The 12,365-nt window shown below is 34.2% G+C and overlaps 1 protein-coding gene and 1 pseudogene across 7 annotated transcripts in view; one reads left to right on the top strand and one right to left on the bottom strand.

Moving 5' to 3' along the window:
* MBD5 (methyl-CpG binding domain protein 5) overlaps positions 1–12,365 on the top strand; it is a 443,648-nt gene that overhangs the window by 150,486 nt on the left and 280,797 nt on the right. The gene's annotated exons all lie outside the window — the stretch shown is intronic.
* LOC132673661 (small ribosomal subunit protein eS24 pseudogene) lies at positions 834–2,477 on the bottom strand (annotated as a pseudogene).

The raw sequence follows: 12,365 nt of genomic DNA, 5'->3' as shown, positions 1-12,365 counted from the left end.
CTCTTCCTCTTCTTATTTCCTGTTAGCTCTCTCCCCCGCCCACCCCAAGCACCTTCCCTATGTGTACACACTGAAAGTAAGTCTGACAACCACACAACCCACAAATTGCAGAGATGCCCTGACAAATTCCAGGCACTACTCTCTGCAGTAGAAATAGGCCAATGCTTGGCAACTATCTAGTGAAAATATAATTCAGAGGAAATAAATGCATGCATAATTGTCCCAAATAGTATGTATGGTTTATAGCCTGCACAGTTTAGGGGGGAAATGTCATTTTTTCACTTTCACACACACACACACACACACACGCACGCACACACACACACTTGTTTCCACCTTTTTTTCCTCTATTCTCTGCAAAAAAATAATCGCAACTACAAATCCATTTTACAGCTATAAATATTAGTCTTGGGGACAGATATATAGTTTACATACACTTAGCTTTTTCACTATGTTTAGCTTTTAAAAGATCATTACTCTTGAATAAACCCACCTTAGTGGGAAGTATGTGACCAAAGATGCCCTTATCTGGCCCACAGGACTCAACACTTAGCCATCTAGTCTGTTGTAGCTATCTAGTGGCTGCAAGCACTAATCCAGCTTGCAGAGTCAAGATCCAGAAATAAGAATCCATCAGCTTGGCATCCCATTGACCAAAGGAGCTCTGGAATTATGGTGAAGCTGGGACCTAGACCTGAACCCTTCTAGTTGGCACCTATCACCTGACCTTGAGAAACATAAATGCCATGCATGTACACTCTAAGAACAGATTGTAAGATTCAAGTCAGACAAATACTGAGAGGAACCAAGAAAGGCTTTAAAGATGAGAAAGAATTCAAAATTGAGTACAAAAAAATTGTACTTGGGTTGAGTTTAATCCATAGTTCATTTTTTTTTTGTAACATGTGCCTTCAAGTTGCAATAGGAATATACACATTTTACTTAGATGATGATTCATATCTTTTGTTCTGATGGGTGTTTGTCCTTGCTCTGGTTTGGAACATTATGGGGATCTATAAGGAGGATTTCTTTAAAAAAAAAATGTAGTTTATTTATTCTCTCATGAAAAAAAACTGCACAATCACCACAGTTAAAGTCACCGTACACTCTTTACTCATGTTGTCCAATTTCCAGCTCACTTGTTGCTGGCACCAGTATTGGCTTTCAATCCCCTTGACCTTTTTCATTCTGTTCTTGCGTTCCTTTTGCTGTTTTCTTGACATCTTTGTCTTCTCACACAGGCCATGTCTTGCAAGTCTATGTTTGGGTTCATTTTTCTTTGCATAATCTAAGAAATCATAAATCATGCCAAAGCCAGTTGTCTTGCCACCACCAAAATGGGTTCTGAATCCAAATACAAAGATGACCTCTGGTGTGGTCTTAAATTTTGGCTAGCTTTTCCCAAAATGTTGTCTTAGGTATGGCTGCCTTTCTAGGGTGAAGAACATCACTGACCACTTGTTTCTGCTGAAGTAGTTGTTTGGTCATGAACTTCCTGGTCCATATAGTTACTGTGTCGTTCATGATGGCAGCCGAGCTTTAAGCAGCTGGGAAGGAAGAGATTATTTCCTGAAAAAGTTAAATCACAGGCTGATATTATTCCTTGAGCTTATATATGTTTCCTAGTGTATAGTCCCATGCTCTTGCTTTGTTAGCATTTTATAAGAAGTTATACACTCTCAGTAGTAATACTTAAATATTATTAGCATACCTTATACTTACAGGTAAAACTGGTTTACCAAAATTTTACCAACATTCAGAGCTAAATTTACTTTGTCAGAATGATCACTGTGGTGTTTGGGGGTTGTCTAATAGATTTGTTGTTGTAATAGTTAATGTGGTACTGTTTTCATACACCCTTGTAGCCCCTTACCATTTTGTGCACATCAGCCTTCCAAAGGCCAGCACCTCCATCTAAGGCATAGGACTGCCTCTGACCTGCTAGAAACCACTGGGATTAGACTGTAAACAATGACTAACAGGTTTCAGCTTTCTTGGCCCTGGCTTAGACAATCCTGAGACCTGTATCTTATACCATTTGCCAGTTTCCCCCAGAAGATGAAGTTTCAGTTGGCTTCTGTGATAGCTAGCCTAATAGTGTACCCTATATTAGCTGCTTGCCCTTCTCTTATCACCTTCCCCATTTCCCTGCCATTTCTTCTGAACCTCCCAAATGAAAAAAAAAAATGTATACTCAGTTTTATTCTCAGAGACTGCTTCCTTAGAAACCCCACTAAGACAACTACCTAATAAACCCAAAGATAAGAATCCTTCCCATTTAGGCTGGTATTATTTATTTTATATTGTTAATGATACGTTGTTTAGAGTAAATGGGCAGTTATAAAGATGATCTATTTGAATTTGAGACTGAAAATATATAGTATGATAGATTCCTTTTAATTTTTTTGTGACTCCAAGTGGATAAAGTTATTTACTAGCCATCAAATACGAGTAAAACTTAACAAAGTTTTGTGAGTTAAAGGATCTCACACAGTCACCCTTACATTGAGACTCTACACATAATTTTAAAATACTGAAGTCAATATATATAGTAAAGTTTAAAAATGGAAGTAAGGAAAAAATGCTTTTTAACCAAAAAAATTGAATATAATTCTAACAAAAAATTCTGTGAGATCTACAGTTTAAACTAAAACAAATCTTAATACCCTTAAAATGCTTAAATATAAATATTTAGGGATGCCTAAAATGCTAAAGAATTTAAAATAGCAAAGTAATAAGATTCTAGGATATTGAATAGTAGTTTTTGGAGCATTTGATATACCAAATAAATAAAATACTTGACAGTCACCTTGATACTAAAAGTAAAATGTAACAAAAAGCTCTAATGAAAATATTACAAATAATCTGAAAGTACTAAGAACATTAGATGGAAACCATTTTTGCACACCAACAACTGAATTTAAAGAGCAGTCTTTCAAAGTAAGAAATGGTCACAGGAAGAACTCACAGAAGTCTCAAGGATAAATGGAAGTACTAGGTGTAGTCTGAAGAAGATGGGGAGTCAGGCAGTAGCTGAACTTAATCTCCATGGAACAAATACACCCATTCTCTTGATCTGTGGGAAAGGTGCCAGACAAGAGCCTGGTCACTGTTGATAATTCAGACTTGGGAGCCCAGGTCAATACAAGTTGGCCTTGGGCCTGTTTACAAACTGTCTTTAAAAAGACACTTCCTCTGAAAGAAAAAGGAGAAACCAAGCTCATGTAAGGGACTCCAGACTTCCTGCTGCATTTCCCATTCCTTAAGTAATGTTTTGTAGAAACTGATGATAGATACATAAATAAGGAAAGGAAAGGTAATTCAGGAGCATTAGCTGTGATGAAGAACCCATGATAGTAGTATTTAAACCTTTGAGGGTAGACAGTCTGTATCTCCACAAATCTAATCTAAGGCTGCTTTTCTTCAAGCCACCAGGATGCAAGATAAATTTGGTATATTTTTTCATCTTTTGCTGTTTGATTTCTATCACAAGTTGAGGAACTACCATGTGATTTTTCTCTCAATGGTTTGGTTTTTATAAGTGTTTATATGTTTTATGCATCAGACAACTCCAAAGACAATACAGTAACAAACGCCCTTGGGCCTGGTTGCGTAGGTTGAATGCTGGCTCTGCCACTTACTAGCTACTATAACCTAGAGCATGATACTTTACCTCTCTGTCTTGGTTTCCTTATTTGTTATGTGGGTGTAATAAGAGCATACAATTTCATAAGGTTGCTCTGAGGATTAAACCACTTAAATGTAAAATTCTTAAAATAGCACCTAGCATATATGAATACTCAATAAGTTTTTGTCCATGTATGAAAACAGCATATTGTAGATGAAATTAGAATTTATAAAATTGTTGAGATACGTTATTACTTTTATGTAATGATCATTATGAGGAAAGTGCATTCTTAATTACCAGACTACCGATTTCAAAAATGAATGTTTGAAACATGACCCATTTGTGAGGAAAGGACTGCAGTTTTGCTTGTTTTTCCATGTCGTATTTACAGTTGACCTTGGCATAACCCGGGTTTGAACTGTGTGGGTCCACTTACACACACGGTATTTTTCTGATAAACACAGTACTGTAAATGCATTTTCTCTTCTTGATGATTATCTTAATAACATTTTCTTTTCTCTAGCTTACTTTATTATAGGATACAGTATATCATATATTTAAAAATATGTTAATTGGCTATTTGTAAGGTATTAGTTTATGGTATTAGTAAGACTTCTGGTCAACAGTAGGGTATTGGGAAGTCAAGCATTATATGTGGATTTTTGACTGCATGTAGGTTTGGCATCCCTAATCCCCTTTGTTCAGGTGTCAACTACACCATGTTTCTAGTAAGGTGAGAGGAGAGTAAGTGGTCTGCCTACCATTGCTAATAGGCACTTTATGTTATTTCACACAATCCACAATAAGCTCTACTAAGTAGTTAGTAATAACTATTTCAGAAGAGGAAGTTAAAATTTCAGAAAAGACCAGTGACTTGCCCAGGTAGTAATCTGTCTGACTCCAAATACAAAGCTTCTGCAACTATCCCTGTTTCGTTAACAGAGGAGAGATTTGAAACATAACAACTGGTATGGCGTAGGCACTAATTTGGGTGGATCTAAGGGTCTTATAGGCCCCCAGCTCTGCCAGGTCTTATCTCCTAAGGGGTTAGAATATGGATAAGTCTGCTTGGTGGAAGTGATGTCCCTATAGAAGAGTACATGAGGAGAGGAATAGAGAGTAGTGGCCATTTTCTAACAAGTATGGAAGCCTTTTACTATTTAGTGTGTTAACAACTGGTACAGCAACACTGTTCGTTCTGACCAAACATTAGATGTATCAAAATTAATTTTGATACATCTAATGTTATAATTATGTATATAAAAATTTAAATACTATGTTAATTTTTGGGTTTTTGTTGGTTTTTATAAGACACATTTTTAGGATCAGGCAAAAATGAGAATTTTTTCCTTGAAATTTCTGCTAAACTGTTATATAAATATATGGTCGTTTTTCACTGATTGATCAATAGACAGTTAAATAGATTGCCTTTATTTACAGTCAGCCATTTTTTAAAATTATGAACTTGCAATAATATGGTGGGGAAGTTTTTACCTTACGGTACTTGGCCAAAAAATTTATTAAGCTATTGTAAATATCATAAAGGACTTTGTTGGTTTCCTTCTCTTCCAAATGTGAATTTGCTCTCATTTATAACCTTCCTCTTATTATATCTTTTTTATCAACATCCAAGAAGAATAAAACAGTGATGATTTTTTTTTTACCTAATAATCTACACAGTATATGCTCAAATAAACACATAATCTCTTAAGAATCTGGGAGCAACAAAAATCACTTACAGTGTTTATTCCTCTTTCACCTTTTTTGTGTGGTAATAAAATTATTTGAACTGTAGGTTTTAGTCAATGAATACATTGTTTCTTGGTTTGTATTGCAATGTTTCATAGAACTAAATGAACTAAATATGTTAACTCTAGTGCTTTTAGTTTAAACCATGAGAAATTTCCAATCCTCAGTCTTTTTTGAACAATAAAAAAATTTCACCTGGTTCAATCAAAAAGAGAGGCATCCCAACATATTGAGATAATTTTTTTATTACTTTCTATATGAATCAACTGAATATTTCATTTTATTTTTGCTTCAATTACTCTCTGTTGCAATGAACCCATCAATAGGTATTTTTAAATGTTATATATTTAACTTTTACTGAACATGAACCTACCATACTGTTTTACTTGCACACACTAATTTGCAATTCACTATAACAAGTTAAAATTCTATGTTATGTATATTTATCTAGGGGACATTTCATTGTATCTGTATCTACAATAGTATCTACAACTATATTTTCAGTGCTAAGGAATCATCAGAAAAAGTCACAACATTATAAAGGCCAGCAATATAAGGAACATTTAATATTTGATTAATTTTAAGTAACATTTTAAGCTTAAAGAGAGAGATGCTATTAAGACTTAAATCACTCTTACAGAGCAAAAGGACCTATAATGTTTTGGTTCAAACATTTAAGTAGTTCTTTTTCTGCATAGTCATTTAGGTTCATTATAAACACGGAGAAGATGGAGCAAATCTCTGAAAATTCTTCACATTTTATATGTATAGTTATTTTTTCTGTTGCCTTTCAAAGATCTAAAATGATATTCCATTTATTTCTTGTGTATCTCAAAAAAGAAACTTGACAAGGCAATCCTTTAAACATGTAAACAAGAGTGACTCAAACTCTTTTTGGTTGCACTTGCTCATATTTAGATTTCATTTTTTGATTTCTCAATTATCTTTCACTGAGTCAAAAATGACCCCATCATTATTTACTTCTGGAGGCAATTTGTGTAATCTAGACATCTTTTTCTGTTTATAGGGATTTTATTCTTGTGTCGTTGTGTTATTTTCTCTAATAAACCTCTTCATTATTGGCAGGTTGGCATAGTACCGAACTGATCTTGGTAGGATTTGAAATATTATGCTTTTTTGGTAAAGCTATTTCCAGATATCATAAAATCAGGCATACTACAGGCTCATAAAATTCCTCATGTAATATGGTTTCTTTTGCTATTATGAGTGCCTGCACTAAAAATCTGCAGAAAGTCAGAGCCTGATGTTTCCCCCAAACACTCACTGGTGACTTTGATACTCTAGTCACACTAACCTCCTTTTCAGACATCACTAAGGATGATACTCCTATTCTGTGCATTTATGTGCATTTTCCCTGCTTGTCATTTTTTTATTTTAATGCGTTGACATGTGAGGATTTCATCTCCTTGCACAGGGTTCTAACATCTCTCCCTGATATCTTTTTGTTTTTATTGGAAATCATGGTAGAATTTGATTTTCCCAAGATGCAACTACTTATGGCTTTTTTGTTCATTATCCTGGGTAAAGTCTCTTCCCTTAGGATAATACTGAAGGATTTGTTTCCATTAATGAAGACCCTTCATTTTGGAGGGTTGTTTTATTTTGTTTCATTAATAACTTGAAAAATCACTTTAGCTGAAGTATGCATTACATAAAAAAATTATGCCATAAATACTAGAAAGAGGGTATTTCCATATAATAGAACATTTAAAATGTCTTACAGCATAAATTTGATGTTTTCTGTAAGCAGTTTATATGCTGATTTTTTAAAAAAATATTTTTAATGTTATTTATCTTTGAGAGAGAGAGAGACAGCACGAGCAGGGGATGGGCAGAGAGAGGGGGAAACACAAAATCTTAAGCAGGCTCCAGGCTGTGAGCTGTCAGCACAGAGCCTGACACAGGGCTTGAACTCACAAACCGTGAGATCGTGACCTGAGCTGAAGTCAGTCACTTAACTGACTGAGCCATGCAGACACCCCATATGCTGATTTTAATAATCTATAGCTGCATTTTGAAGCTGCTTATTTTAAAAATCTTATGAAGACAGTTTTTAGTCTGTATGCACATACTTTAAAACTATATTAAAATTATTTACATGTTAATTTAAATATATCTTTCCTTTAGTTTTCTTTTAAATTAGTCTTAATTAACAAGTACTAATTAATAAGTCTATCATATTTTATTAGTTTTTAACTTACCTGATTTTCTTTTGTTTTTATACAGAGTTCATCCTTCTTTAAATATAATTTATTGTCAAATTGGCTACATACAACACCCAGTGTTGTACACACCCAGTGCTCATCTTTTTTTGAAAGAAACATTTATTTTTAGTTTATTTGTTTATTTTGAGAGAGAGAAAAAGTGTGAGTGGGGGTGGGGCAGAGAAAGAGAGTCCCAAGCAGGATCCACACTGTCAGCACAGAGCTGGGCACAGATGCTTAACTGACTGAGCTACCCAAGCACCCCAGAGAACATCTTCTAAAAAGAGTTTCTGAGTTCTGATTCAGTATTTTCTAATCTCCTACAACACTCTAGTAGTTTATCTCATTCAGTACAGTGGAATCACTTGAGGCTTGTTATTATCTTTGTTACCACCATGTAAATAAAGCATTATGGTTTATATTTAGATCTGGATTTCTTTTTAGGTATTGAAGTAGATGTATGACAGCTTCATGAAATCTATCTTTATGATAGTGTTTTTCTTTAGGATTATAGTGTTTTATGTATCAAATGCCTCCAAATGTTATATCATAGCACCATTAAAATTTGAAAGTGAAACTTCTTTAAGAACTCTTAATTTTTGTGAATGAAAGTAATAGCCTCTCTTTCTGTCTCTCTTTCTCACACACACAGAGTTACGGACCCATTTTCTGTTTCATCATCAAGAGAAACATCATTTTTGTGGGGGCTCAATTCTAGTTCTTTTGCAGTTTTTTATTTGGTGCTATGAATTTTATTTATTTTTTAATTAATTTATTTTAGTTTAAATCCAAGTTAGTTAACATATAATATAATAATGATTCCAGGAATAGAATTTAGTGATTCATCACTTACATATAACACCCAGTGCTCATCCTAACAAGGGCCCTCCTTAATGCCAATAGTCCATTTAGCCTATTCCCCCACCCAACACCCCACCAGCAACCCTCAGTTTGTTCTCTCTATTTAAGAGTCTCTGATGGTTTTTCTCCCTCTCTGTTTTTATCTTATTTTTGCTTCCCATGTGTTCATCTGTTTTGTATATTAAATTCCACATATGAGTGAAATCATATGATATTTGTCTTTCTCTGACTGACTTATTTCATTTAGCATAATAGACTCTAGTTCCATCCACATTGTTGCAAATGGCAAGATTACATTCTTTTTTTTTTTTTTTTTTTTTTTCAACATTTTTTTATTTATTTTTGGGACAGAGAGAGACAGAGCATGAACGGGGGAGGGACAGAGAGAGAGGGAGACATAGAATCGGAAACAGGCTCCGAGCCATCAGCCCAGAGCCTGACGCGGGGCTCGAACTCACGGACCGCGAGATCGTGACCTGGCTGAAGTCGGACGCTTAACCGACTGCGCCACCCAGGCGCCCCAAGATTACATTCTTTTTGATCGTGGTGGCACTTCCAAGGTTTTGTTTTATTCTTCATGTTGGCCCGCCATCAATTTATATTGTTTGTTTTAACAACAAATAACATATTTAGTTAAATATGTTAGGGGAACAAATTTCTGACTGATACAAGTAATGCCTGTGTCTATAATACTGCTTTAGAATTTAAAAATATTAACAATATCCTGTTAATATTTATGAATTTCTGTTGTCTGTCTCCAAAAGGGGGCAGTGCAACTTTGGTATTTGACTTAGGAATGCTTTTTTTTTTTTTTTTTTTTTTTTCAAAGCATTCTCTTGTTTGCTCATAAAATTTCTTGTGATTTTTAATCATAGATTCATAGAATCATGAAGTTGGAATCAAGGTTACCACGTTTCAGAAGGAATTTAAGCATACCCTCTGATGTTAAAATTCCCCCTTTGATATCCCCATCTCTTGTCCGTAATTCCATCTACCACCTTACCTCGTTTTATTGTGCTTCGCAGATACTACATTTTTTTACACTTTGAAGGTTGGTGGCCACCCTCCTTTGGGCAAGTCTTTTGGCGCCATTTTTCTAACAGTAGTCACTTTGTGTCTTTGTATCACATTTTGTTATTCTTACAGTATTTCAAAGTTTTTCATTATTATTAATTTGTTATGGTGATTAGTGATTATGACTCTCTGAAAGCTCAGACGATAGCATTTTTTAGCAATAAAGTATTTTTTTAATTAAGGTATATACATTGTTTAGACATCATGCTATTGCACGCTGAATAGACTACAGTATAGTGTAAGCATAACATTTACATGCAGTGGGGAAGCAAAAAGTTCATTTGACATTTTATTGTAATATTTGTTTTATTGTGGTGATCTGGAACCAAACCCACAATATCTCAGAGGTGTATGCCTGTACACTTTTAGCATAATCCTGAACAAAGAAATCAACAGGAGTTATCACTGTTGCTTTTTTCTCTCTTCTTTTTTGTTTCCTCTGTAGAACTTTTTAGCATTAAAAATATTTTATTTCCAGCATTCTGGAAAGGTGGGCAACTGCTGTTAATGATGATAATGAGAAAAAGAGGAACATGAGGTTTTTAAAAAGAAAATGGAAGTGATGTCAGTGGTAGTGATTTCTAAAGACGCTGTGAAAAAAATAACAGGGATATATTGCTAGAAATGTCTCATAGAGACTACTGAGTCAGGAGTCAGAGAGGCAAAAGGCAGAACCTGAGAAGATATATTACATCAGTATCAGCCTAGTCATAAACTTTTAACATTACCAGCATTCAGAGCAAGGCAGAGAGCAAGGTCATTAGTGTATTTATTATTTCCAAAAGTAAAATAGCTTTATAAAATATAATAAATGTATATGGAATAGCTTTGTAATTTATTTCTGTAACACTGTCATAGAGGAAATCCTTGAAAAGTTCTGGTGCATGAAAGAATAAGTGGAATGATTTTTTAAAATGTTTTTGTTTTATTGAATATAAACCTATTAACATAGACCTTCATATTTACATTATTTTAATCACCAAACCCCATTTGTTTTTCTCTAGAACATACTTATTTTCTCAACCTTAAGTTGAGAGATCCATAGTGGTTTTCAAGTACCTTATTTTTGAAGTTGGGAGAAACTACATAGAATTAGAGTAATAAATGGGCTGCTAACCCATTTTCTAGGTCCCAGCCCTATTAGTTCATTAATTGTCTATCAACCAACCCAATAGGATAACCAGCATAATGAATTTGTTATTGCCAGAATATTTATATGCATGTTCTTGGTACTATATTTGCCAAAATGTTGTACTTAATTCTTTCTATCCAAAAAGGTCAGCTCTTAAAGTGTTTGGCATGTTAGTGTACTCAAAAAATCACTAACTGGTATTTCCCAAATAATGGATGTTATTAAGGTGGTCTGTCAGAACCAAATTGATAATTTATTCCAGTGGGAGAGATACCTTGTCTAGGTCAGATGGACAATTTTAGAGAATGCTGGTGGGGCAAAAAAAAAAAAAAGGAAGAAACAAAGATTGTTTCTTTTCTTTCTCTAATGAAAAAGAAATGCTACTTACTCTTATACCTTGGATAGCCTGGTTATTATCAACTTTTATAGAAAGAACTTCAGTTATGTTGGACTCTAAATATAGTTTCTTAACTGAAGCCAGGTCATCTGGGCAAGTTGCAAAAGGGCTAAAGGCAAGGCCTAATTTAATGGACAGGATTTCAAATTACCTATGGTTATTTGTTTTGACACTGACTGGGGTGTATCCAATAAGAGTCTTTTATGTTGTTGACTTAAAAATAGAATGGTTGTGTTAAAACCATAAATCAAAGTTATGCAAGGTCCACTAAATACGTGATCGGGAATAAACCTAATAATGGACTTAACTGGTACTAAGCAATGCTTAAATATGCTCAGGCTAAGATTATGCTCTATGACAAACAGTTGAGAAAACAAATCTTCCATTGATTGCATGATTAGAACTCTTGTTATACTGAAGAAATATGGAAACTAAAAAAAGCAGACATGGCTTAAAAATATTTTTAATTACTTTAATGTTTGTTTTTTATTGAAATAAAAGACATTGTGAAGTTTTATTTTATTCCATAATTTTTTGCTATGATCTGTTTCCATTCAGCCACATATGAAATTTGTGAACTAGAATTTTTTTTAAGTTTATTTATTTATTTTTAGAAAGAAGGAGAGAGAGAGAGAACATGAGGGACAGGCAGAGAGAGAGAAGGAGAGAATCCCAAGAAGGTTTTGCACTGCCTGTGCAGAGCTTGATGTCGGGCTCGAACTCATGAACCATGAGATCATGACCTGAGCTGAAATCAAGAGTTGGATGCTTAACTGATTTAGCCACCAGGTACCCCTAAATTAGAATGATTTTTAAGTCACCTGTTAGAATAAATGGGATCTTGAGGTCTACAGTATTGTATACTGCTAATACTATGAGAGTAACCACCTATAAAAGTTTAGGTTTTGATATAGTTCCATAGCTCAGGGAAGTGGAAAGCATGTTTTCTTCCTGTAAAAACTGCCATATTTCAAATTTGGGAGTGCAGTAATATTTTAAGAAGGTATAGTTTTTCATTAAAAAATTTCTAAGGAGTTAAATCCATGAATATGATATCCCATTATTGAACCATACTTAATGGATCTTAATGTCTTTAGACTCATAGAACATCACATTCAAATCAAGACAGGGTTTTTAACATAAACCTTTAGTATTTATTATGCTTTATTATGTACAGAAATAGAATGTATGTAACACTAAATGAAGACTTTGAAATCATCTTTTTGTGAGAAGAAGAGTTGAAGTAGACCCCCGTGGCATTCTCCTTTGAGTGGGAAATCTCAAAAACCTTGGAAAAGG

Source organism: Panthera onca, chromosome C1 (genome assembly GCF_046562875.1).
Source record: "Panthera onca isolate mPanOnc1 chromosome C1, mPanOnc1 haplotype 2, whole genome shotgun sequence".
Classification (NCBI taxonomy): Eukaryota; Metazoa; Chordata; class Mammalia; order Carnivora; family Felidae; genus Panthera; species Panthera onca.
This window is presented reverse-complemented; position numbering and strand designations above follow the sequence as displayed.